The 26472-nt window shown below is 36.8% G+C and overlaps 1 protein-coding gene across 2 annotated transcripts in view; it reads right to left on the bottom strand.

Moving 5' to 3' along the window:
* The window catches only part of LOC145686678 (NACHT domain- and WD repeat-containing protein 1), a 1466154-nt gene that overhangs the window by 936760 nt on the left and 502922 nt on the right, over window positions 1–26472 (bottom strand). For both annotated transcript variants that reach the window (XM_081760197.1, XM_081760198.1), the window contains one exon: window positions 24745–24787. The gene's annotated coding sequence lies outside the window, so the exon portion shown is untranslated. The remainder of the gene's footprint in view (window positions 1–24744; window positions 24788–26472) is intronic.

Genomic DNA, 26472 nt, shown 5'->3' with positions numbered 1-26472 from the left:
ATAAGAAAGAAGTTTTCTGTTTCCGTTTCCGTAAGAAAGAAAAAAAAAGTTTGTTAGAAAACTCCGTAAGAAAGGAAATTACATTTATCTTCTCAGTAAGTTATAAATATTTTCTGACCAGGAAGAATATAATGAAGTGAAGAGATGGCAAAATGAAGGAATATAACCTACAATTTACTTCATTAAACAGCAGTGGCTTCGCTAGGCTCGTAATAGTAGGGGGCAAGAGGGGAGGCAACCATACTTGCTTTGCTTTCAATATTATCAGTATCGGTTGTACAGTAAGGGACACTTCTGTATGATATACTTTGCCTTAAATTTCCATGTGGATGTACCATCCAGAAGTGTCTCTTTCTGTACATATATTATTATTATTATTATTATTATTATTATTATTATTATTATTATTATTATTATTATTATTATTATTATTATTATTATTATTATTATTATTATTCAATGGTTATACATAAAAAATGGGGGAGGACTGGGGGCGTGAAGAAAATATTGGGTGTCCGTCGCCCCTCCTCACCCCCCTGTAGCGCTGACACTCTTAAAACAGCTATTTCTCACTATTATTCAAGAATAAAACTTTTCGATGATTCGCGTGGCGTATTCCCTAACGCTCTCGCCTTTGATGCAAGCGGTCCCGGGTTCGATTCCTGGTGCGGACACTCGGTCGAAAAAGTCGAAAAGCTTTTCCAGACCAGTCATCCTGAATGACGTTTTTCTCATTCACACCATGTAAATGCCGGGATGGTATCTAACATATAGATCCCAGGCCGTTACCTTCCTCCCCCAATCCTCTTTTCCTTCACTTTCCTCAGATAGTATCCTCGCCAAAGGATGTCATCTCTTATACGTGACGGGCTAACATGGTCATAAATGCAGAAGGCCCAGAACTCTAATTGTCTCTAATAAAACTTTTCTTAAAACAATAAGACTATTTTATTTCACTTTAACCTTACACTTATATGTGACATTGCTCAGGAAGACAAAATATAAAAAAATAAAAGCTAGGGGCCACCACACTAAAATTTCTCGATCTCAATTCGTAAATTGAATCATATAATGTTGTAGTTATTAAGAAAACGTTATTTGCGAGACATAAACAAGATTATAGTAGTTACTTTCGGAAAACTGTACCAAAGAAAAGACTTCCAAGATCAAATTCTTCCTTGGAGACTCTTTCATGAGAAATTATTCGTATCATATCGTAGAGATTTTAGAGAAATCTTTATTTATGAAATATCAACAGAACTGCCTGAGTAGTTTTCAAGAAAATTGTCCGGGAAAAATTCACTTCCAAAGTGAAGTACTCTTGTGAATATTTAACTATAATAAAAGAAATGATTTCCACCATATTATAGACTTCTTAATAGGACATTTATTTATGATATCTGAACGAAATTGCCTGAATGGTTTCTGAGAAAATCTTCCACGAAACATCTCCAAGCAAGGGCGCCCATCAGGGGGGCAAGGGGGCGCTCGCCCCACTTTAGAGGAAATTGTGCTTCGGAAGATCGAAAACCCAATAGATATTTTAGAATAGTTACTGCAAAATTTGAGACTACATTTGAAATGTCGCTTATACTTGCCCCCCTTGGAAACCACAACATGGGCGCCCTTGTCTCCAAGACTAAGTTATCCGTTGTGAATTATGAATGAAAAATAATTTATATCCTATTCTATGGTAGGTTTCTTAATTGAACATTTATTTATGAACTATGAACAATATTTCTTGTGTCTTTTTTGAGAAAATCGTCCTGGAAGATCTTACTTTTAAGAATAAACTACCTCTTGTGATTTTTTAAATGAAAAATTATTTATATCCTGTAGTAGGTTTCTCAATGTAACATACATTTATGGAATATGAACACACTTGGATAAGTTATTTTTGAGAAAATCATCCCGGAAAAACTCACCCCCAAGAGTATTCTGCAGAATTATTTGTATCACATCTTAGGTTCCCAACAGGAACATTTATTTATGAAACGTGAAAATGTTTCCGTGAGTTGTTTTTTGGGAAAATCGTTCGGTAGAAACTTACATTCAAGAGCAAACTACCCCTTGATAGAGAAACTTTTACCATCCTGGGTACATCATAATTGTTTGTCTAGGGTGTGATTCCAACCAGTTCACAAGCAGCTTGGTTATAAACCTTTTCGAAGGAACCGAAAACAGAGGTATCAAACAGTCGTAGGCGAGTTGTGCTATAGGGTGGAAGAAATAGGAGTACATAAAAAAATCAGAAATTAAATATGTCAATGGTGAGATGTATGGTTGTCTAACAGCACCAGAATACGAGACATGTTTACACCCGTGGTTAGTAAGAAACTAAAAATCTGAGGATGTTATCCAGCCATTGAAAGTAGCACTACTTATACGAGTACAAGATAATTGAGAGATAGAACATATGCAGCATGTTTAGACGATACAAATAGCTAGTAGGAGCTTAATACATGAGATTGAGTTAAATTAAATTACTTTTTTTTTTTTTTTTTTTTTTTTTTTTTTTTTTTTTTTTTTTACAGTAATGAATTTTAGAATTGTTCCACAGAGCGCGGCTGATGCAATGATTATTTATAACGTATACATGATACCGCTGCATTTATAAAAGTTTTATTGGTGAAAAGCATCTTTGGAATTTGCAAGGTATTCATAAATTTTATTTCACTTAACATTCGCTTTTGTCTTTTAATGTATTAGTTTTTCGTTGTGTGTTGTGCAATATTACATATTATACCATACTAATTTTACTAATATAAGATTAATTTGATCTTTATGTATGGATACCAAACATTCTAATAAAATCAGATCACAGATTCCAGAGTCAATATATTCCTTCCACGTATATTAAACGGAATGTGTATATGTCAAGTATTAAGCCAATGAAAACAAATACTTCTGAAACGAAAATGAAATATTTCAGTACAACGTTCCATGATTATGCCCTTTCGGCCAAGGGAGACCATTATTAAAGCAAGTACATGATGGAAAAATTAGTGGAATGAAAAGAGGGAGGAAACGGGAGTATCCCGAGAAAACCCATGAACACGATGTTGTCCGTCACAAACTTACTAGGCAGGGATCGAACCAGCGACCCCACGTACCAGTGTTTTCTTGTAATAACGTGATCACAGAGACTACTGTAGTGTTAGTGTCTGTTACAAATTTCTGCTTTATGGGGCGGAGTAGCTTTCCAGGAATTTGCAACCCAGTTAAATACCTATGAAAACACGAGAGTTATTATCAAACAATTTGTGGGACTTTAGAAATGAAATAATTTATTCTATATTTATTTGAAAGGTGTTTAGAACATTAAACTACAGTGTGATAAAACTCGAGTTATTTTGCCTGAAATGGTCTATTTGACAGTAATTGCACAAGGTTATCCGCCTTATCCAGAGTCGTTTTGATGTATGATTAGCGTCATTCTAAACGCCTGACTACTACAGGAAACATATGTTAGTCGAACTCTTTAGTATGGCATTAATCACGAGTCAAAACGACTCTGCATAAGGCCATATATTATTAATCATTCAGTGCCTTATGCAGAGTCGTTCTGACTCATGATTGGTGCCATATTAAAGAATTAGACTAATATGTTTCCTCCAGTAGTCAGGTCTATAGTATGACGCTAATCATACGTCAAAACGACTTTGCATAAGGAACTGTATCATCAGCTAACCATTATCAGGAAATAAGAGGTCAGCTAAGCTGACATGTAATTTCTTTACGTCATTGCTCAAAACAATGGAAAATCTATGAAACTTAAATGTCTCCCGCAAGAGGGCTCAGTATTTCTCTTTGTCTTTCTGCCTACCCTTCTTTACTTTTAAAAATGTCCTCTTGGAGGAGTTAAAAAAAATCGCGGGTGTAGTTAAATTTACATTGAAGTTGAAACCATCCGATCTTGATGTAATGTCACGTGGTAATTAGTCCACTTCGCACCAGGGGCGGATCCAGGGGGGCGATCGGGGCGATTGCCCCCCCAGAAGAGGAAACTTTCTTATTTTATATATATAAATAAAACCCATCCCAAAGTTCGGAGCCCTTAAAAGTAGCAGTATGACAACCCACCGCCCCCCCCAGAAGTCGGTCCTGGATCCGCCCCTGCTTCGCATACACAACTTTATTGGCAAACGAAGTGATTTAGTTATGTTACGAAATATAACTGAGCGAGTGTCAGCGAGCGAAGGGGATTAGAAGCCCCGCGGGCTCGTTTTATTCCACCTTTGTCCCCACGATAATACCACGTAACATTACGTCACGCTCGTGTGGTGCAACTCGGATGTAAATCTAACCTCACCTTAGATAGTGTACATTTTGTGAAATTAACTTTTGATTCGCACTACATTCCAGCACCTCATCAAGGTGTAACATGAAACATTGGTAACGACAAAAAGTAGAATTTGGCCCCCCCCCCCCAAAAAAAAAGCTCATTTTTGTTCTTCTGATGAATGATTTTCCGACTATATTAAAGATAAAAATATCTTTCTGATTGACAACATGGGGAAAATATAAAATGACTTACAAAAGTGTTCTTTGCATGTATGCTAACAGCTTCAAAGTAGTATTCGGTAAACGCACTTGCATATATTTATGCAAATTAAATGCACTTTTGGGATTTTTAATCGATTCCAGAAAGAAACTTATTAAAGCTTTTGCTATAAAGTGATCAATATAAAAACCGGAAATGCTTTATTGTTGCCACTTCCGGTTTAAACAATCTCTATCAATGAACTCCATTCTTTTTTACCTCTGCATCCTGGTCAAAATTAATGATGATCCAACAAGTAATTCTTATTTTTTTTTCTGCCAGACGGACCGGCCCACTTAGGGATAGGGTCAGAATACGAGAGGAGTTTTCGTAAACCATACTATTTAGAAATTTTTGCGTAATTTCTAGTGAGTATAAAATATTATAAAGTAAACTAGCGAATAGCAATGACTTGAGAGCCGTCAAAGATCTAAACTTTGTACACATCCAGCAAACAGTTTGGGGTACCCAGGCGGTGAGGAATCAGTGCTTATTGAACAAGATCGTATAAAAATGCACCATGGAGAACACGTAATTGGAAGTAATTTCCATTTACGAATTCAAACTGCGACATTTCGTACAACAGACGCTAAAAGAACATTAACATAATATTTTGGCTAGGAATAGTTTATGCACCACTTATCGTTGGTTTTGAAATTTCGTTGTGGTATCACGTCATTGCAAATTGTTACATCATAGTCTCATGAGCTTTTCAGGAACACAGTGGACAGCGTACCCTTGGAAATAGGTTCGTGCAATTGGCGAGGAATTACCTGTACTTCCATATCATTCTCACCAGTTACTCCACACTGTCGGTAAAGTAGAAAAGTTGTATTCATGGGTGCCACATGAGTTAGTAGCGGCCAAGAACAATTACCCTTTGGAATAAGGTAATACCGGCCAAGAAGAATCGCCCTTTGGAATGAGGTAATACCAGCCAAGAAGAATCGCCCTCTGGAGTGAGGTAATACCGGGGCCAAGAAGAATCGCCCTTTGGAATGAGGTAATACCGGCCAAGAAATATCGCCGTCTGGAATGAGCTAATACTGTCCAAGAAGAATCGCCCTCTGAAGTGAGATAATACTGTCCAAGAAGAATCGCCCTCTGGAATGAGATAATACTGTCCAAGAAGAATCGCCCATTGGACTGAGATAATACTTCCCAAGAAGAATCGCTCTCTGGAATGAGCTAATACTTCCCAAGAAGAATCGCCCTCTGGAATGAGGTAATACCGGCCAAGAAATATCGCCGTCTGGAATGAGCTAATACTCTGCAAGAAGAATTGCCCTCTGAAGTGAGATGATACTGTCCAAGAAGAATCGCCCTCTGAAGTAAGATAATACTGTCCAAGAAGAATCGCCCTCTGGAATGAGATAATACTGTCCAAGTAGAATCGCCCTCTAGAATGACATAATACTGTCCAAGAAAAATCGCCCTCTGGAATGAGATAATATTTCCCAAGAAGAATCGCCCTCTGGAATGAGATAATACTGTCCAAGAAGAATCCCCTTCTGGAATGAGCTAATACTGTGCAAGAAGAATCGCCCTCTGGAATGAGCTAATACTTTCCAAGAAGAATCGCCCTCTGGAATGAGCTAATACTGTGCAAAAAGAATCGCCCTCTGAAATGAGATAATACTGTCCAAGAAGAATCGCTCTCTGGAATGAGCTAATACTGTCCAAGAAAAATCGCCCTCTGGAATGAGCTAATGCCGTCCAAGAACAATCGCCCTCTGGAATGAGCTAATACCGGCGAGGAAGAATCGCCCCCTGGAATCGCTGTGTGGTTCCCCGAGTAAGAAGAATCGTACTCGGGGACATTTTCTGCTATGGATTGTCATTTTTGAATAAAAATGGATTTACTATGACAATCATAAATGGACAGTAAAATGGTTGAGCTTTGTTAGAAGTCCAGAATGGTTTCCAAAACGATGTTCCCGGTATGGTGATCTATGGTTACGTTAACAGGTCATGTGTTTCTCCGTTGAGGCGAAACCATCACTGGAGATCGTTACTGTGCTCAACTCCATGAATGCATCCGAATGTTGCCCGCAAACATTCTGAAACGATCAAAAAATATAGCGTTTTCATGTTGCACGAAAATGCCCATGCAAATGTGGCTCAAAAGACATCGCTACCTTTTCATGAGTTGCAGTGTAATATCTTTCCTCATCCAACGCTTTCTCGTGATGTCTCTCCCACCGAGTACTCTGGCATCTCGAGTACTTCTTGGGAGGGAAATCCTTTCTAGGCAGCACAACGTATGGATGAAGAATTCTTCGAATCTCTGTCTCGAGACTTCTTTCGCCAAGGAATACAATCGTTGGATGAACAACAACGAAAGCGTGTGCTTGGAGATAACGACTATTTTGGTTAAACAGGTATGTTATTTTATTTATTTATTTATTTTGACCTTTGGAAATGACATACTTCTCGCGGATATTTTGTTTTGCATCTTCTTACTGCTTTCCATTACTTTATATTAAACATGCATCCATCTAACAACGATATTTACCACAAACTAAGAAAAATCCGTTACCTGTGAGCGGTATATTGTACAAATATACGGAATCAATGTGTTTACTACGGAAATCTGTACGGAGCATACATTATCCACATGCTACATACGTATTGCATTCTTCCCGCTTATATGTTACACCGTGCATCTGCAAGATGTCTGACATTTAACAGTCTTCCGTATATTACATATGTATACGTATGTAACATACGTGAGCTATATGCTATATATGTCCATCTGTATGTGAGATATTTAGCGCCTATAAACAGTTATACGGACAGTACCTATAGATGGGACACTTATACGGACATTATTAGAAAACATATGTTTTCAGTTGAGTTGAGTTGATTTTCAGTTTAACGTCCCTGTCAGAAGCCCTATATGAGAGGGGACCTACTGATTAACGTGGAATCTGAACCACATGAGCTTCCACCGGGAATCGAACCCAGGTCTCCCAAACCAAAGGTATGTACGCTAACCGCATAGCCACGAAGGAATCCATGTTTTCAGTTATTTGCGGCAGGGTGTTGTATATAATCGCACTAAGTCCAAATAACAACATGATTTACGCATGTAACCTACGGTTTTACGTATGCCACATACGTTTTTATGTTCTGTACAGACTACCAACAACTTCATATCTCATCTATCTATTGTAATATTCTGCTTCTAACAGTTTCTCCGTATTCCTATATGAATCAAAATGATTTCAGATATGAAAACTTTTTTTACTTTCAAAAAAGAAACATTTCCAATTAACGTACCATAAGAAAAACCATAAAGTAAGATTGCAAAGCAAAGAAGATTATTTTTTCAAAGAAAAGAAAGAGAAAAACTTTTCGATTGAGGCAAAAACAAGAAAGTACATATATATACACTATGGAAGCTCAGTTGTGTTTTCTTTAGGGGAAACTTTTCTTCTTTCAATTCGTTGTAGAAAACATGTCAGATAAGAAGAAAGGAACAAAAGTAGAGAAGATCCCTTCAAGGAACGCAGAGCAACAAGACACAGAGAGAATGAGATTTCTACTTGAAATCCTAGGAACAAGTAAAGATGCCAAGACGTCGAGATAATTGAGTTTCTCCACGCTTTTCTATATACGTATATATTCTCTGAGTGTGTATGTATATTTTCTTTGAGTGTGTGAGGAAACGTTTAAGTACAGGGCTCCACATATCTCGTTGCTTTGTTCTCTTATAAATTTGAGTTAATGTGATTTTAGCTGAGAGCTTGACTTTTGTCCATATTGATGAAAGCTACACACACATACCTATGTCTGTTTACCTTCTACGGAAACGAGGATAATTTCCATGAATGCCTCATTTTAGCATAACGTTGTCTTAACACTGTCTGCTTTTCCCAAGGGAATCAAACTTTCTACAAAAGTTAGCATGCAAGCGTTTCTCATTCAATCGTCCCTCTTTTGATATGCATTTCTATTGTTCCTGCATCTTCAACTTTATAGAATCATAAGTTTTTAACTTCCTACTCTATCGTTTGACTATGACAATTAAATTATACGTATGTTACATCAGCCTAGCATGTACAAAACATAATGGAATTCAAATCTTTTGTTTGTCAATTACATTTTTAAAACGATTCCTTCCCGTTCTGCCTAATGATCCTCCAGTATTTTGTAGCACATTTTTTGACCTTATGTTATCTTCACAAAAAAAAAAAAAAAAAAAAAAGAAATGAAAGAAAGAAAGAAATATTTAGATTTCAGGGAAATTGATCAGTTATTAATTTCCTAAGAATTGCAGTTGCTTTGTAACGTCCTTTGATTTTCGTATATCATATCGCGCAACTTTCATTGTATTTTGTACTAGGAGTTATAGAAATTTTACTTTTTACAGTGGTCAGAAATTCTGATTTATTAGATTTATACTTTCAGAAAAAGTAAAGCAAAGCTTGTCTCTCGGTATTTGCTTTAAAAGACGATAGAAGGATCATTACTGAACAGCGAAATTAGTGAATAAAATTTGAAACTCCAGTAGTTAATAGGAACAAAAGCTTAGCGATGTATTTGATATTATTTTGAAGCTAGACTTACTTACTCCTATGGAATAAACAATGTTTATTCAAGATAATGTCCGAAACTTCTCGACAAATTTTGATAATACTTATATCATTGGAGAGTATGGTTTTCCTGACGGTAAACAGAAATCTTTATATACATCACCTTCCTGTGCTTATACTAATAATTGTTGTACTAAGGCGGTGGACAAAGATCGGTGGATTAACCATATAGTAAAGAAGATTTGTCTGTCATTGATTATGTGATGTGTAATGCATTGGAATAAACAGAAACTGCAATATATTATACAATGCATTATTTCAATTTATAGTCGCTAACGGTCTCGCCTTTGGTGCAAGCGGTTCTCGGCTCGATTCCCGTTGGTAGCACTCGGTCGAAAAAGTATAAAAAGCTTTTTCAAGCCAGCTATTCTGAGTGAGATTTTCTTCATTCACACAAGGCAAATGCCGGCATAGTAACTAACATGCAGGCCCTAGGCCGCTTCTTTCCCTCCCCAATCCTTTCTTCCTTCTATTTTCTCGGATAGTGTGATCGCCAAGGACGTCATCCTTTATACGTGAAGGACTAACATGGCTTTAGCTGCTGAAAACCCAGAAATCTAATCCCTAATTTCTATTTCAATTTATATTAATATGTTACAATTATTCCTAATATTTCAACTTTTGTATATGGAAATGTTGATTGAATAGCGTTAAGATCAAAAGTTAGTTTTCTTTCGTTAAAAACACAGTTTATCCATTTCTTATTTTGTATTAGTTGAAAAGGCAGTTCTTTGGACGGGAATGATAAGTTTTTCAAATCTATTTGAACTCTCTTCCCACTTAGGATACTCATTTTAATGCAAGCGTAATGATGAAAACCGCGGTGACTCAACGATAAAGCGCTCACCTCTGTCATGAGGTCGCTGATTCCATTCCAGCCACCGTCACAGTAATCTTTGTGGTAGACAAACACGTTGTACGTGGCTTTTCCCGAGATTTTTCCGATTCCTCCCACTTTAGTCATTCTACGATTATCGTTCATATAATCATCACTGCCTTCCTTAGGCTTGGCGCATAATCATAGGACATTAAACTTAAAAAATTGACTTAGATGGCAACGAGAGTATCAGAATTATTTGAGGACTCATAGCAATATCAGTCATATTTAAATATTTATAACTGTTAACCCTAAGGGTATCAGGGATGTCTTTCCTTTGCAGTAGTTGTTTCTAGATTATAAGATAGATGTATATCAATTTTGGGAAATTGCTCCCGACATATGAGGATTATGCTGGAATATATGCACACATACATACATTTATATATAATGTAAATGCCCCGTCTCTCCTTCAGAACATAAAAAAAATTAAAAGCTGGGATACATGCAGGGGGGGATCCAGGACGGACTTCTGGGCTGGGGTTGTAATACTGCTACTTAAAGCTACTTTTAAGAGCTCCAAACTCTGGAATATATATAGGAAAGTTTCCTCTTCTGGGTGGCGATCGATAAGGGAAGTTCTCTCTAAATTTGAGGGGGCCCATTCAGATGAAGAAGGCATATATGAGGCTTCTTTTGAGAAATTATGCAATAAAATTATGTCAAATATTGCATATTCATAAATATAAATCGGGGGCCCGCGCCCCCGGCCACCTGGAATCAGTGCCCTTGACGATCTCCCCCTGGATCCGCCCCTGGATACATGTAAAGTTACTTTTAGTAATTAATTTATATATCGAGTTTTATTTTTCTAGCGTGAAAAGTTCGGAAGATACTACATTTTTCATATAAACTGAGACTTTCCACTTCCCCAGTATATTATACATTTTAATAAAAGTATAATACCCAGTTTGAAGTAGGTGATAATTGCAATCAAAAATTCATTTGAATCGAAAGGTTATGTGTCCTGAACTATGTTACTGGTTATCTAGTTGCACGCTCGCAACTAGAATGTTGCTAACTCGCATGCTCGTAACAAAACAAAACACATATTCATATAAACATAGATTTTCAGACGAAAATATCTTTAACTAAATGAAATCCGTAGTTGTACGTCTGAGGGCTATGCTCCGTAAGCTATAGAGGATAAATTATTAATGAATGTAAAGGATTATAATGTAATTGATCATATGAATATCTGGGAGGAAACGGGAGAATTATGAGAAAACCCCGAACAAGATTGTTGTCCGCCAGAAACTCAACTGGCCTGGAACCAAAGCAGGGATCCGTCGCACCAGACGTTAGCGCTATACAACTGAACCATCGGCCTATCTTAAAATAAAAATAATGAATAATAATAAAATTTATATATATTACTAAATTTACTTGTGCAGTATAACTGCACAGCCACTAATTTGTCGTTTGTTGTTCACTCGCTAACAACAACAACAACAACAACAACAACAATAAAATAATGATTATTAACTTGTCTGGAACTCTGAGGGTTCTAACCTAACCCAAGACTCTTAGCTTGTCTACAGCTCTGAGGCCTAGTGCCCATTTAGCTTGCCTGGAGCTCTGAGGTTTCCTGTTCATTTAGCTTCCTATAGCTTTGTGGTTTCCTTACCCGCTTAGCTTGCTTAGAGCTCTGTGAGACTTCAACTTCTCTTTGTTTGCTTGGAACACTGAAAATTCCTAAACCACTACCACCTCGGCTGCCTGGACTGTAGGACCCTATTTACCCAAACTACATACAGGACAATGTATTGGTCTTCGTATCAACTTATAGTGATTTCGTGAATTATATTTGTTTATAACAGGAACTTTAGAAGAGGGCGCGGTGGCTCAGTGGTAGAGCGTTCACCTCCGATGCTTGGGGTCCCTGGTTCGATCCCAGCTCGCGCCGTGTGACTTTATAGTGGACAAACACCGTGGTCGTGGGTTTTTTCGGGTTTCTCCCGTTTCCTCTCACTTTCTAAATTACACCATTTCATTCATTTCTCATTATCACCATCTCCTTTAGCCTAACCGGCATAACCATGGGACGTAAAACTTAAAGATTTAATTTCGTTTCAGGAACCCAATATAAATAAAATAAAGAGTTTGATTGTGTGTTTGCCTGTCTGTCTGTGTGCGGCCTGGCGACCAGATGAGTGGACCGAGAGTTACCAAATTTTGGTCAGGAGTACCTTTGCCCAGGCCCCAGATAAAGACGAAGCCCTTTTTCAAATTTCGAACCAGGGGGTTTCAGGGGGAACGTTTACCGGAACCGGTTTCGGAACCAGACAAATTGACCGAGAGTTACCAAATTTTAGTCACGAATACTTGGTCCAGGCTCCAGACCAGAGTTAAACGTTTTTGTCAAAATTCGAACAAGGGGGTTTCAGGGGAACGTTTACCGGGAAATGTAAAAGTAGTAGAAAATGACCGATATTAGTGTCGAATTCATAGTTTTCCCGGTCACTGAAATCATTGGTGACATTTCCATTAGCGATGACTTGCAAATTTAGTTAGAATTGTATGCTGGCCGCTAGTCAGAGGGGGTGGTGGTGTGGGGGATGGGTACCGAGACATGTAAAAAAATAGTTCAAAATGACCTATATTAGTATCAAATCCATAGTTTTTGCGGTCGCTGAGATCAATGGTGATACTCCTATCGCATTAACTTCCAAATTCTCGCTATTCTACTCCGTGCTGGGAGTCACCGGAGTGGGGGGGTGGGGGTGGATGGGATACCGAGACATATAAAAATAATTCAAAATGACCGATATTAGTGTCAAATCTATAGTTTTCGCGGTCGCTGAAACCAATGGTGTCACTTCCATTAGCGATTACTTGCAAATTTAGTTAGAATTGTATGCGGGCCGGCAGGCAGCGGGGGTGGTGGTGGGGGATGGATACCGAGACATGTAAAAAAAATAGTTCAAAATGACGGATATTAGTATCAAATTTATAGTTTTCGCGGTCGCTGAGATCAATGGTGGTACTCCCACAGGCGTTGACTTCCAAATACAGTCCCCGTGCGAAGTGTGGGTATACTCAACTACAGTCTACAGACCTCAACATTATTAAACAGTTTTGCTGTGTAGCTCAAGTTCAATTAGATATGAACCTCTATTTTTGATGACTAACTCAGTGGTGTACTTTGTAAAGAATGTAACGTTCAGGAAAGAAAGAATTTTGGCTTTGAAGGTACATATTTGGTCTAGGAATTAATTCGTGCGGGTGGACAAGAGATGGCGCAACGAACGGAGCGTCCCACAGGTCCGTGTATCCACACATGTGTTGCAAACCCCTGTCATCGCGTATCGTTCGTAGTATAGGGCAGTGGATTAAAGCGTCAACAACACCAGTTTGTAGTTAAGTGAACATGGCGCAATTTGTGCCTGATAAAGTGTTTTTGCGGGGTGTCCTGCTGCATTACTTTAACATGCAGAAAAGTGCGACTGAAAGTCATCGTATTTTGGTGGAAGTGTATGGTGACCATGCTCTAGCTGAGCGAACGTGTCAGAAGTGGTTTGCACGGTTTAGAAGTGGTGATTTCGGCTTGGCAGACCAAGAGCGAGCTGGACAGCCAAAAAAATTTCAAGACGAAGAATTGACAGCATTGCTCGAGCAGGATTCGTGTCAAACGCAGGAACAACTTGCAGAAGCATTAGGCGTTGATCAAACAACAGTCTCCAAACGCTTGAAAGCCATGGGAATGATTCAAAAGATGTCACATTGGGTTCCACGTGAATTGAAAGACAGAGACGTTGAAAGACGAAAAACCATTTGCGAATTGCTGCTTCAACGACAGAGCAGAAAGGGGTTTCTGCATCGAATTATTACGGGTGATGAGAAGTGGATCCATTACGAGAACCCTAAACGAAAAAACGCCTGGGTGAAACCAGGTGAACCAGGTCCATCACAACCAAAACGAGATATTCACTGTGCAAAGGTTATGCTGTGCATATGGTGGGATATGAAAGGTGTGGTGTACTATGAGCTGCTGCAACCGGGTGAAACTATGAATGGAGAACGTTATCGACGACAATTAATGCGTTTGAAGCAAGCTCTGGCCAGAACACGACCAGAATGGGAGAACAGACATGATAAACTTATTGTTCAACATGATAACGCTCGCCCACATGTCGCAAAACCGGTCAAAACCTATTTAGAAAATGTCGGATGGGAAGTTTTACCCCACCCGCCGTATTCACCAGACGTTGCTCCTTCGGACTACTACTTGTTCGATTGCATGAACAACGATTTGATTGGACAGCGGTTTACTTCTTCAGAAGATATCGAAACATGGGTCTCTGAGTGGATCGCTTCCAAGGATGAGGACTTCTTTCGCCACGGAATCCGTACATTGCCTGACAGATGGGCGAAAGTGGTGGCTAGCGATGGACAATATTTTTCTTAAGGTATTTAGGTATTTTGTGTTTGTACTACAGCTTCAATGTGTGCGTACCAACCGCACGAATTAATTCCTAGACCAAATAAAAGAGAAAAAAGTCCAATCCTGTTCTGTAAACATGTGTTGAAGGTAGAGACCCAATCCAGCCCGAATGTACGTAGGCCCGGCTCAGCCCGGGCCCTTAAAGTTTTAGAGATTTTCGGCCCGGCCCGACAAGTTTTTTTAAAATTCTTGGCTCAAGCTCGGCCTGGGTCCGATAAATTTTTAAAACTTCATTTTGTAACATTTTCCACGGGCACACTTCTTCAACGTTTGCCTTTATTCTAATTATCGTTTAACGAAAGTCAATAATTATTAAAGAATTGCAATTAATCGGCCCCAACCCGGACCGACCAGAAGAGAATTCAGTGTTGGCCCGCCCAAGCCCGGCCCGTACAGGTCTCTAGTTGAAGGCTCTTGTTTGTTGTGTGACACTACACCTTGAAACGAATCATAAAGACTGAGTAGATAGTCTGGAGAGTTTTGTGTTGAAGAGAAAGACAGTGAAAAATGTAACATTATGTCACTTATTTCCCGAAGCTAACAAATAACATATTTATCTGCTCCTTGGTATTTATGAAACAATGTTTAGGAACACCTATTTTTAATTCTCATAAGAAAATAAAGAGAACTGTACTTCAGAAAGATAACAATATATTTTATCCCACCTTGGCAGTTGCATATGCTTAGATTAGAATGAATTGGATATGCGTTTAGCGTCCCTTTCAGCAGCAAGGCTGTATGAGACGTGAACCTAGAGTTTAACATTGGATCTGAACCAGACGAGCTCCGAACTGTATCCGACACCAGAAGGCGCGTATGCTAGTAATATATTAACGATGAAATACTGAGCCACTTCGGCACCAGCAATATATATATTAGCAACATGTTACACATGTGTAACGAGTAATTATCTTGCCAACCCTGCTTGCAACAAAAGAAGGAAAAAACATTAAATATTTGCGTTATGAATTGATTCGTGAGTTTTGATCATTCTGTATTATTTGGATAATCTTCTGTGTGTATACAATAGCTTTCTATCTTTTTCTGTGTTAATGGAGAATGCAAGATAAATTTACTTCCTGTCCACAAACTATATTTGTTATTGTTGTAGTCTACGTTTCAACTGAACACATGCATCGACTGTTTCGTTTTTTGCAGTTGACATCCAATCAAGCAATTTCATTTTTTTTTGGGGGGGGGAGTCTTTTCAAATTCATCAAAATACTTGATTTTATCCGATTTGGTACATCTAGTTTTAAATTGGATTTCCTTACATCACAAAAATCAAACCTAAAATTACTTATTACAATAATGGCAGTAATTAAAACTATAATATTAAAATAATTATTTTAATAATAGCTGTTGCAAGTATCTAGTCTCGTCTGCTTTGTACATGTTTATACCGCGATGAATGTTGTTCACGCATTCCCTACGTGTTTCTGAAGATTTATTTCTTAAAAAGAGAAATATTCTGTTCTCTTTCTGCTATGTTACGTTTTGTAGACGGAATCTGCTGTCAGATTGTTGTCTCGTCTGACATCTCCCGAACACCAAATTGAGAGAGGATCAGTCTTTTATTCTCACAAGGAAATGACTCACCATCCATAGAGGTCTCTATTTTCATAATTCATAAGTTTGTATTTTTTTCCCCTTCGAAAACAAATATTTGTTTTCAATTTTAGTTATGTTCGTCTTCTAATCTTAAAGTGTGCAATTATCAAAAGTTTTGTAACAAAGATTAACGAAATAAATCTCTGCTAAAAGTGTGAAATGACGATTAATCACGCAGAAAATTTAAACAATGTTTGCAGTTAACACAACAGGATTTAGTGCTAGAGCAAGGTTAAACATCAGTTTTTCTTATTATAAGGGAATTATGCATGAATTGTCTGTTGTTATGATGGATTCGAAATGAATTTAAGTTTGGACCAGTGGCGTATTTAGAGTGGACTTTCGGACTCAGTGATGCCAACGTGTGGAAAACATCCCATATTGTGGGAATTTTTGACCTTATTTTCTCGGAAAGGGATAATAAGCTGCATATATGGGATTTTTCGAGAAGATCGAAATTTACGAATTATTCATTTAGATATTGTAAAAAATGAGTAACACAGAGAAATTTAATTTCTAATATTATAGCATACTTTTAATTAGTATAACATGGGAAATTCACACGTAAAATGGGATATTTTGCGTCTCGACATGGGATTTCATATTGTTTCAGGTTGGAATCACTGATCGTACTCGAGCTCTCAGGAAATATTCTTTTAATTTTTCGTATTCCACGTACAACAATAATCTTTCTTACTATTTAATAGAATTTCATTGACTTTGTATTTCCTTACGCTCTTTGACTTTGTATTTCCTTATGCTCTTTGTTCAGAAATAACTGTATTTGTCAAATTTCATTCCATGCAAGAACTGAGTTCTCTTTTTTCTTTCGACCGTTCTATTCTTCTCTTTCTTTTTTTAGCTGTTCCTTTCTCTCGTTTCTCCTATCATACTTCGATCGTTGTTAATTCTGTTTCAAGTCGGCCGTTATCAGTAACACTAAAACTACGAGGAATCGATAAGCGAAACTGGTGTTTTACACCAGCTTGTACGGATATCAACGTAATAGGACCTTAGTTACTATAGCAAAGGAATATTTACATCGTTTAGTTATAAAGTAAGGTAAGTGTTTGAATTAAAGAAAGTCAAGAGGGGGAAATAAGTAGCCCGGGAAATTAGGTAGGCTAAGAGGATGCTTTCTTTTTCTCCTATGAATAGAATAAAATATTAGATTCACTGCTAATTTTTTGTGTGTGTCATACCACATAAGATTCACCAGTTTGTAATTCTTGCCATTAACACTACAATTTATGCATGAATTAAAATATATTTAATTCTCAAACGCAGAGGGGCAATTCTAAATGCGCCACTGGTTAGGACTACGCGTTTTTAGAGTTTTGGAGTAATGTTGTCAGCTTGTGTTTATAGTACGGGCAAGAGACAATTTTTCCTTATGCAGTGAACCCTTAGGTCACCAATTTAATCCGTTCTGTTTCGTTGTTTCTGAATCATTGAACCATTATTTTTCCCATTGAAATTGATATAAAAAGAATTAATCCGTTTTAGCTCAAAAATACGATGATGTAGGTCCTTTTTAAAGTTTTTTAAGAGTTTTTTTGTGATGAAAAATATTAAATCAAATAATTCAATTGTACGTCCCACGGTTATGCCATGTAAGTTAAAGGAGACGGTGATGATGAATGAAATAATGGAATGAAGAAAGTGAGAGGAAACGGAAGAACTCCGAGAAAATCCATGTACACGGTATTTGTACATCACAAAGCCCACTTGACGCGAGCTGGCAACGAACCAGAAGCCCCACGTATTAGAGGTGAACGCTCTACCGCCGAGTCATCGCGGACTCCTTTTCAGTGTTGAAAAATACACAATATAAGAGACTATTCTTTTTAAACAGGGGTAACAGCAAGCCCCCGTTCACACGGACTGGCAGAGTGCTTAAAGGGTACTTAACGTCTTAAGCACTCTTCAAGCATTTGTCCGTAATGCAATGTGAAGAAAATGATGATATTAAGCTAAAATTAGCTGAAATTTACGTCTAGCTGTCCAATCAACATGAATGAATGTCACCGTGCAGAAATAGCGTAGGCCATTTAGGGCTGCAAGTACTAAAGAAACAAGGGATATGTGGAAAATGTTATGCGTAGACAGTGTACTGATCAGTGCTGGATCCAGTAAGGGGGCGGGGGGCCTAGGCCGCCCCAAGTTTTTTGGAGTGGCAAAAATAATTTAAGCTAATATTTATACATTTTGAAAGTTTATAGCAAACTCATGACATAATTATTATAGTCTGGATTATTCTTGCTGCTCCTCCCCAGTTTTTACCTTCTAAATCCACCTCTGTTACTGATAAAAAGACAATAAAATACTGTATTTTAGGGATAATTAATTAAGCGCTCCAAACATACGTTTTATCTCCAGTCTAGTCTCTCTACTAAAATACGTAGTAAATTGTAAAAAAAAATATATCTACGTTTTCAGGTTTCAATATCAATCGACATATTATTGCACCATACAAATCAACTTTTTAATGTGGTATACACGTGACACTTCTACTTTTCCATTAAATTATACACGAAGTATAGGGGAAGTATTTTCAAATATCATTTTCTCTGGATTGTGTAAATCTACATTAAGATACTAAGCGTAGAACTTCGTAAGCATAATTTTGTTTTCTGTTTGAATTTACATGCATTATTCACATTTCTTTAAGAAAAATTAATTTTAAAAATAAAACATGGACTCGTGTTTTTCTTCTAAAACATGTTATTTTGTTTTACAAAAAATCTCTCATTTATTTCTATTTACAGATTAAGCTACTCATACTCTTCAAAATAGATGAAGAATAACTGTATTTTTAAAAGCCTTGAAATATATATATGTATTTGAGCCTGACGAATATAAATGGGTCAGTTGGCAACCCAATTTTCCTAAACAAAATCAAATTTTAGTTTTACAAAAACAACGTTTTTCTCCATTTTCTTAAAGACTATACATATGCTCAGCGCAGTCACTTACATTTTTTCTAGGGGAGGGGGCAAGCATTAATACACGTATTTGGGCTCCCTAAGAAAGTTGTTTTTCTAATTTTTGGGCCTCTTCTTTCCATTTTTCTTTTACTCTTTATGGGCTGCAGGAGCCTGCAGCCCCTCCCGCATGGCAAGGTCCGCGGGGCCGTTAGATACGCTTCATACATGACAAATTAAATAAAGGGATAATATTGACAAATCTCAAAGCCATTCGAATAAATATTATTTTTAGGGCCCCTTACAATAGACGTTTTTTTTTTTTTTTTTTTACTGAAGTGGGGCCACATTTCATTTTTGTTTTATTGACCTTTGTGTGATGTTTTGTTTATGTACTGTAGTGAACCTGTTTGGTACTTTATTTATAATTTCATGTTCGTATCGTATATGGAGTAAGAAAATTTGTCTTAAAATGGGCCTCCTTCGAACGGCAGGGAGCTTCTCTGGGGGACAGTTGTCCCCTGCCCCCACAAGTTACGGACCTGCATGAGCTTTTACACGCATGCATATCATTTTCTTTAGTTTGATAAGATCTACTGATTAATATAGTCCAATATCTATTTTTTGGACAGAAAGGATACCAAACCTATCACCAATCAACTTAGGGACCCCCAAAACTATGAAATCTACACTAATTTAGGTCATTTTGATCATATATATATATATATATATATATATATATATATATATATATATATATATATATATATATATATATATATATATATATATATATATATATATACTTATATTTACCTATCCGCCCCCTCCCCCCAAGTTGTGGGGCTGGGTTTGGATTTAAATGGCATCGGAATTGTTATTGTTTATCTCGGCGACCCCGAAAACTATGGATTCAACACTAAAATCGGTCATTTTTTATCACTTGTGTATATTTCCCCCTCCTCCTCTCACGTTATTAAGACAATTAAACGCATTTATCTGATACAGTTTAGGCAAAACCCTCGAAAATCAACAATCGGAATAAGTTGCCATTAGATTCAAACTCGGAACATCATGATAGCACTATGCTAAGCCAAAACATTATTTACTGCAAGTAAGCGATTTAAGGTGTTCGCTGCTCTCGCGGAAAATATGTCTTCGTAACGTAGAAGCCCAACCTTTATAATTGAAATCTCCCTACACAGAATAAAAGGAAAGATTAACCGTTAGCATTACCAGAACGAACGTTAAAATATATATATATATTTTTCTATGTACTTTATTACTATACTCATTAAACAATTATTGTGATATATTTATCCATTTATAATTTCCTTGAGTATTAAATTTTTACGATATGTTTTGTTTAAGAGTTCTGTTAAAACGTTCTATGATATATTGTTTTACGAAGAAACATGCTCAAAATTGAAAAATTAGCAAATATCATCTCTCTATGACATACGGTTCCCGAGACATGGCTTCTCTTAAATCTTCCGATATCCGAACTCTTTTTTGACCAATGTCTAGGAAACTACAGTATTTGGTACCAAAATGTTCACCATCCTCTTAGGTGTTCATCAATGCCAATATCATCTCTCTATAACTTTTGGTTCCTGAGATATGACTCATTAAATCTCCCGAAATCGGAACTTTTTGGCCAATATCTCGGGAACGGTAAGTGTGACGCGAAAAATTCCATTGCTTCTTGGAGATTACCCTTTTGAATGGAGAGATCAAAATTGAAAAATTTGCAAATAACAAATAGACAGACAGACAGACACACACACATACATGCACAGCTACACACACACACACACACACAGAGAGAGAGAGAGAGAGAGAGAGAGAGAGAGAGAGAGAGAGAGAGAGAGAGAGAATTCAGTAACGAATTTTTTAAGTTTGTTGAATAGGTATGTAAGAGAGACAATTATCTTTGGGCACTATAGAACTGATATCAAACAAACGTAAAGATAAAGCAATCCGTTGTTACTGTGGAAACTGACATGTGAAAACGAGTTCAGTAGATAATAAATAAACAATTCGTCGGCTAGACAGGAGAAATTAATGAAAAAGAAGAAGGAATTCAGTTTATAACCTGCTTATATAGCTGTTTTCTCATGACCTTAGTATGAAAGCACGGAGGTGTTTGTTATAATATATTCAAGTTGCTTCCTATTTAATGCCGACAAAAGATCTAAAAATACATTAAAGAGAAAAAAGAAAGACAGTAACATCTTTGCACTTAAAAGTGTAATGGAAGGAAATACGTCGCAGAAGAAATCTCTTTTGAGATTTTCTTAAGTTCCTCATTAAAAATAGCAAACCGCCGCCATTACTAACTTGGCTTAAATTATGTTTTATGCCAAGACCTTTAGCTTGGGAAAGTCGTTAAGAAAATTCTCTGTTGTAATATAAGGTTTTCTTTCTTAAGCTTTCTTTGTCCGGGCTTCTCCATCTACTACCTAGTTTACTGTTCCAACCCTCCGCCCCCCCCCCCAATCCCTTGCAATCTACACGATTGTGAAAACCGCTATATCTCTCCTTGTCTTGGTAGCAGTCATTTTAAAAGTGGTTCCGTCGTAACGAAGACGGCGGCGGTGAGAAATTTCGCAACGACAGATATGTTGTGGTGGAAGTGCACTTGCTATATACAACCAATTTGCGGCCTTCCTCAAGACTTTTGTTGAAGTAATTAGATACTTAATGGGACGGCGACGTTGTCTGTCCCTCAAAATCTCGTTGGAGCGTTCCTATTATTTCTCAGCTAAGACGCTACTAAACACACACACACAATAGTTCACCCTTCAACAATAGATGTCTCTTCTGCCTCGTTTCGACACGCGTAAAATGTTTTGTAAAATACTAATACTTCGTTCGTATAACAATACTCTACATGAAAAATATTCATTTTTAGGAAAAATACTGTTGTTTTATTGCCAAATAATGCTGCTGAATTCAACAGATATCTAAAACAATTATTATTTATGTCCGAAAAATTTGGCGAAACAAAGAAAATGATATTTGTAACACCAGTGGCATATTTACGATTTTGTTTCGGGGGGGCTTTGCTAGCTTTGGGGAGGGGGGCTTTGCCTGAAAATGTGAAAATTCTGCAAGATATTTCATATAGGCCCTACTTTACTATAGTAAGTAAGATTTTGGGGGAAGTGTGGCTTAAACCCGGAAGTCCCCCTAAATACGCCACTGTGTAATACCTTCAGAATTACAAACTTTTTTTTAAATAAATAAACTGAAATTTTGTAGAAGTCGTTGTACCCCACTTCGATCAATTTTGTATTAGTAATATATTTTAGAGATCATTATTTTTTTTTTACATTGCTATCAGGCTTGCCAACCGTATGATAATTTATCGTGATATACTATAATTTAAGCTTTAATGTTATATATGATAATGTTATTGCGACAATAGGTGAATATACGATACTTTTGGGACGCACACTTTATTGCAGTTTTTGAATGTGCAAATACAATAAATTGTAGATGTGCATTAAATAATTATAAAAATATAGATACTAAAGGATTGATTTGATTTAATTTGTTTTTGAGTTTAGTGTTTCTTTCAGCAGCGAGGCTATATGAGACATGGACCTACAGCTCAATGTGGAATCCGAACCACATGAAATCCCGCCGGAAATCGAACCCGGCTTACTGAAGTTTTCGACAGTCACTTCCGCTAAAATAAATCAATAATAATTTAAGAATTGGCAAATGGCAACCCTGTATCATTTTTTTAAATTCAGTTATTTTTACGAGGGGTTGGAAATATTGTTGTTGTTGTTCAAAGTAGTATTAAGAAGGATATTTAAAACGCTGAGGACAGTGGGCGATTTGGAGTTCAAAACTGAAGATTACTAGATAATTTTAGTATATTATTGCTATTACTAGTACAGGGTATCTCATTTAAGATGCAAGTTGCAATGAGGTTTAGGGTAATTTTTGAACAGAATGAAAATGAAATGAAATCTTTGAGTTTTACGTCCCACGGTTATGCCGGTTAGACTAAAGGCCGGTGTAATACCTTCACGGTGATGATGAGTAATGAATGAAATGGTGGAATGAAGAAAGTGGGAGGAAACGGGAGAACCCCGAGAAATCCCACGCACACGGTGTTTGTCCACCACAAAGTTCACTTGGCGGTGGCTGGGATCGAACCCAGGACCCCAAGCACCAGAGGTGAACGCTCTACTACTGAGCGAGCCACCGCGGCTACATGTCACACGTCAAATGAAACTATGAATATGTTGATTGAATTTTTCGGTGAAAGCGTAATAACTAAAAAATTGTAGTATTACTTTGTTTCTACAATTATCAGGTGTATAACGAATATACGATGACTGTAATGTATGATAATTTTAAAGACAAAAATCGATAATTTTCTTCTCTGAACTTGGCAACTCTGCATTACTAGCATAGTGTATAATAGGGAAATATAATAATATAATAGTGTTATATAATGAATGTCGGTTTGTAAAATATTTTATTCCTTTCTTGATAATTACGTCATCTGTAAGAAGCAATAACATGTTGGAAGAGACGGTTTAAAAGTACAGTGTGTCCGTAAAGTTGCGCAACCCAAAGTTTGATTGCGTATATCTTTTGATCTAAGAATGATAAAGACCTGAGACTTGAAACAAATGTAAGCATGTTCTACGTAGGTATCGCAAATTTATCACAAATTTTTGAATAACAATTGATGTTATCAATTATGTGCAAATTCTCGTTGCTAATCATTAATTAACCTAAAGCACACCTGTTGCAGTAATTTTACGACAACAGTGTTGCCAGGGGCCGCGTTTCTGTCGAAAACACCCATTTTACGGACTTGCATTAAATAGCCTTTTTATATGGCAACACTGCATCAACCTAGTCACATTTTCACACCAATGGATAAATGTAGATGCATACTGTACATATACACAGGAATTCACCCGCAGGAAACAATCAGTTTTCTGCAACTGAATATTGATTTTCTTCAGTTTGCACATTTTTTATTTTACACTTATGGTATCGCAATTATATTGAGGATAGGTTTCTACGTCGTAATGAAATTTCTAATTTTACGCCCTACGCTTATGCACCAAAGCTACGAGAGACAATGATAATGAAAATGAATGAAATGATGGAATGAAGAAAGCTGAAGAACCCCGAAATAACACATACACAAAATGTTTGTCCATCACAAGCTTGATTTGGTGATACTTGGAATCGAACCAGGGACCTCACGTATCAGAGGTGAGCGCACTATCACTGATCCACCGCTGCCCTAGCTTCGCCGTCGTTTAAGTGACTCGTTTGCTATTCTGAATTCAAAGACCCAGCGTTAAGCAGACTAGCCTGCAAGATAGTGTGAATTGTACAATACAAAATGTTTTGGTGGCTTTAATATATGAATAGTTTTTACTTTTTGAACATTACTAATATTTTAATAAAGAGGGGAAAAGAATCAATACCAGTTTTCCACTAATCTCAAATTTTGTGGTTTTGAAATCTCATATAGACAAAATGAATAGCAGGGTAATTTTAGTATTCGCTAATAAATAATATGGTCTTCGGTAATATGCGGGATACCTTTATCGTGGGCCTCAGCTTCGTTGCAGCGCCTGCATCACCGGTTTTTACGGCTCTACTCATTTCATTACAATGTCATCAAGACTATAAATTTTGTATAAATTAGACAGAGCAGTAAACATTAGCTGAACATCTAGCGATTCCAAGTGTAAACTTACCGAAGTTGGCTCCACCGATGTTCAGCACTGTTTCCGGTAACACCTAAAAAAGATTTAAAAAATATATATATATAATTCTAATTTTAAATAGTGCCAACATGTATATAAACCTTAGTTTTCATTTTAAGATTTTATTAAGTTACTTTAAGTAGTGGCGGCTTTTGAGGGAACATAAATCGGTAAAAAAAAAAAAAGTATCGCTACAAGCTAACTTCAGCTTCAGAACGTTGTATATATATATATATATAAGAACTAGTGCATTAGATAAGTTTTTTCTGTTAGTGATAAAACACTTTTTTTTTTTTTTTTTTTTTTTTTTTACCGATGAGATTTCACTCAACACTCAGCACTGTTCGTAAGTTACACATTACCATTAATAACTCGACGCTGTGTTAGCCGCATGGCTGTTTGCTAATATAGATTTTTAACGTGCTTCCAACTCCAGGTGTTTCCATTAAAGGGTCTTTCCTAGTAAGATAGTGAAATCGAAACTTGATCCAAATTGGGGTGCTATTGACCCAAAAGGCTACCTTTGACCTAAAACTACCTCAAAAAAAGTTTTGATCCCCACCCCCTCCCCTTACCGAATTATCGTACCATACATGCTCAAAATTGAATATTTTTTAAAAATTTTGGTGGGGGTGATCGAAAAATGTTGAAAGTTTCACAGATTGTATCCTCGTCGCCAAAAGTGCCTTTACATCGCTGTGACGGGTATGTGATCGCGCAGTACTGCAAGGAAGGGATGGTTGCATAAGAAATTGTGATTAATTTTGAAGAGTTTTTATTTTGACTAGGGAATTAACATAGGTGAAGGGAGAAAAGACACAGATTTGAAGCATCAGTGCACTGTTATTGAAGCATCAGTGCACGAAAAAATTCGTATTCTCAGTTTTTCTATTTATTGTTTTATATGTTAAACACCACAATATGTATCACTGATATCGCAGATCGTATTATTTTTAAAATCGTGTTTGTAACCTATTGTCAAAACATTCATCTCCAGACATGATGTAGAGAGAAGAGAAAGAGATACGACATCTGTAATATATGTATATGTGATTCACTAAGTAACTGTAGAAATTAGTTAAAGGACACATAAGAGAGCGAAAAGCAGGGCTAGAAGTCTGAACTTTTTAGAAACGTCCTAGATAGGTGAAAATATAGTTAAAAATTGCGAAAGGTATCATGTAATTTACCTTTCTTTTCTAGTATACTTTTTCTTTCACATCCAAACATCTCTATTCTGAATTACGAGATAAAGGTGAGGAGAGAAACATTTCCATTTCAAGAGTTATATCAGGAAAAAAATCTATTGACTTAGACTAGTTTCGAACTCGCTACCCTTGAATCCATAGCTCAGCGCTCTACCGATTGAGCTAACAACTCCTGCAGGAAAAGCCTGATTTCTGCAACTACCGGTTGCTGAATGGTGTGTATTAACCAAGTTGGCCGAGATAATAGCATCATATAGCTACGGCAATAATAATAATAAAATAATAATAATAATAAAATAATAATAATAATAATAATAATAATAATATAAAGCAGAAGAACAGAATTTAAAAAGTCGCATATGTTAAAAGTTTGACGTGCAGAGTAAGTCCTAATATGAGATTTTATTAATTATATATAATAAATGTAAGCATGGTTTATTTGTGCGTGCTACTCAAACTGCGCAACTCACTACCGTAGTCCCATAAGGGTTGTACGCGCATGGTACAGTAG

Source organism: Thermobia domestica, chromosome 5, assembly GCF_964235325.1.
Source record: "Thermobia domestica chromosome 5, izTheDome1.hap1.1, whole genome shotgun sequence".
NCBI classification, from domain to species: domain Eukaryota; kingdom Metazoa; phylum Arthropoda; class Insecta; order Zygentoma; family Lepismatidae; genus Thermobia; species Thermobia domestica.
Note: the sequence above shows the minus strand (reverse complement) of the source record. Positions and strands in the feature narration are given on the sequence as shown.